The sequence below is a fragment of the Branchiostoma lanceolatum genome, chromosome 8 (genome assembly GCF_035083965.1).
Source record: "Branchiostoma lanceolatum isolate klBraLanc5 chromosome 8, klBraLanc5.hap2, whole genome shotgun sequence".
Taxonomy (NCBI): Eukaryota; Metazoa; Chordata; class Leptocardii; order Amphioxiformes; family Branchiostomatidae; genus Branchiostoma; species Branchiostoma lanceolatum.
The window spans coordinates 20,794,630-20,797,129 of NC_089729.1; the positions used below are offsets into that span (position 1 = coordinate 20,794,630).

Genomic DNA, 2,500 nt, shown 5'->3' on the forward strand with positions numbered 1-2,500 from the left:
TTAAGTTCCAGCTTTGCAACCATACTTCCCCCGGAACCCGAAAACTCAGGTTTCCCGGGAGCTGCCCATCGGGTCATCGAAGTAACGCCGGCGGATCGCTGGTTGGCATCGTTTATGGTTGTGACTAGGGCGGTATCTGATCGCCTTCGCGCCCACAACTTTCGTTCTTGATCAATGAAAACATTCTTGGCAAATGCTTTCGCAGTGGTTCGTCTTGCGGCGATCCAAGAATTTCACCTCTCCCGCCGCAATACGAATGCCCCCGTCCGTCCCTCTTGATCATTACCTCACGTTCCGAAAACCAACGAAATAGAACCGAGGTCCTATTCCATTATTCCATGCACCACTATTCAGGCGCCAGGCCTGCTTTGAACACTCTAATTTTTTCAAAGTAAACGCTCCGGCACCCCGAGGCACTCAGTTAAGAGCACCAAGGAGAATCCGGCGGGGAGGGCCGGGACGAGCAGTGACACGCCTCGCGGCGGACCGCAAGCCCGGTCCCAAGATCCAACTACGAGCTTTTTAACCGCAACAACTTTAATATACGCTATTGGAGCTGGAATTACCGCGGCTGCTGGCACCAGACTTGCCCTCCAATAGATCCTCGTTAAAGGATTTAAAGTGTACCCATTCCAATTACGGGGCCTCGAAAGAGTCCCGTATTGTTATTTTTCGTCACTACCTCCCCGAGTCGGGAGTGTGGTAATTTGCGCGCCTGCTGCCTTCCTTGGATGTGGTAGCCGTTTCTCAGGCTCCCTCTCCGGAACCGAACCCTGATTCCCCGTCACCCGTTGCCACCATGGTAGGCACAGAACCTACCATCGAAAGTTGATAGGGCAGACATTCGAATGATCTGTCGCCGGTGCGAAGACCGTGCGATCGGCTGGGTTATCCAGAGTCACCAAAGGGACCGGGGCGAACCCCGGGTCGGTCTTGGTCTGATAAATGCACGCCAGACCGTGAGGTCGGCGCTTCTTCCGCATGTATTAGCTCTAGAATTACCACAGTTATCCATGTAGGATGTGACGATCAAAGGAACCATAACTGATTTAATGAGCCATTCGCAGTTTCACTGGGACAGTTTAAACTTGCACGTGCATGGCTTAATCTTTGAGACAAGCATATGACTACTGGCAGGATCAACCAGGTAGCGAGGACGCCGAGGCGGCGAAAGAGCGGTCGCCGCCGGGAGAGGACCGCCGCGGCCGCGGGGCAGCGCGGGAAGACCCGCAACTGCCGCCGCCGCCACACGGTCCCGCTCGACCGGAGCGCCGAGCGCCGCCGAGTCCGTCGCTGCCGTGAGGTGGGAACGCGCCGTGGAGATGGCCGCGAACCCTCGGGAGCCTGAGCGCAGAACTCCCGGCCACACCTGACCGTTGCTTCCCTTCAACGCCCGAGCCGTCCCGTCAGGAACGGTCCCGCACTCTCACGACCGGACGCGTCCGCCGGCAAGGCGGACGGCCGGGTCTCGAACCGCCGAGTCCGCAAGGCGTACTCGCACGCAGACGGAAGGGGCGAGCCGTCGCCGTTGGGTCCGCCGCCGCAGCGGCGGGACCCGGGCTGCCCTCCGCGGAGGGCCTGCCCCGGCGCTGGTTCCGGACGCCCGTCGGCACGCCCGTCCTCGCCCGCAGGAGCGGAGGAGCGGGCGCCTTCCAAGCCGGTTGTCGACCTCCGGCTGCCCTCGCGGGGAGTGGCAGCCTGGTCGGCGGGGTAGCAAAACGACTGGCGAGAGAGTGTGCGATTGCTCGCCGTCGATTCCCGAGCTAGTCAAAAAACGACCACTCTCTCAAGGTAGGTTGAGCGACCCACGACATGGTCAGACACCCTACAGAGCACTTTTTTGAAAAACCACCGCAAGTCGGCCACGGGGTAGGCTTCGGGGGCAACGGGAGACCGGCCCCGCCGGCCGGGGGAGACCCGTCCCGGTCGACCCCGTTGCTCGGCCGCCCGCTCCACCCCCGCCTCCCCGGGCCCCGCCCCACACCGGACGGACCCTGCTCGCTCGCCCGGCGGGCCCGGGGCGCCCTCCGGGGCGGTCGGAGTCGGGCGGGGCGGGGCGCTCACTCCCCCCGCCGACACCCGCCCAGGCGCCCGGTGCCAAGTCCGATGGAGCCGGCCGACGGGGCAAAGTCACCGGACGACCCCGTCTTTTCTCCACGCAGGGGTCTGGCCCGTGCCGCGCCGGCCCCGTCCGCACCCTCCCGGACCCGCTGGCCCCCAGCCGCCGTCCGCTACGGGCTCTGGAAGAGTTGCCTAGTCAAAAAACGACCACTCCTCTCAAGGTAGGATCGGCGACCTACACCTTGGTCAGACACCCTGGCGAAATCCGAAAGTCGGGGCAGGCCGGAAAGTCGCATGCCGTCGTGTAGCAGGCGGCCTCGGGAGCGGGGAAACACCAAACGCGGTCCGCCCGGCGGCTTCCTTCGGCCGTCAGCGCCGGCCGACCCGGCCGCCAATGCTTAAGAGATGGTGGGCTACATAGGAGCGACCTGAAGAGTCG

At 63.2% G+C, this 2,500-nt stretch overlaps 1 non-coding gene across 1 annotated transcript in view; it reads right to left on the reverse strand.

The window, feature by feature from the left end:
- The window catches only part of LOC136441060 (small subunit ribosomal RNA), a 1,817-nt gene extending 667 nt beyond the window's left edge, over positions 1-1,150 (reverse strand). Inside the window, exon 1 of the ribosomal RNA XR_010756780.1 lies at positions 1-1,150. This exon is cut by the window's left edge and continues 667 nt beyond it. This is a non-coding gene — a ribosomal RNA (small subunit ribosomal RNA).
- Positions 1,151-2,500: the final 1,350 nt, after the last annotated feature.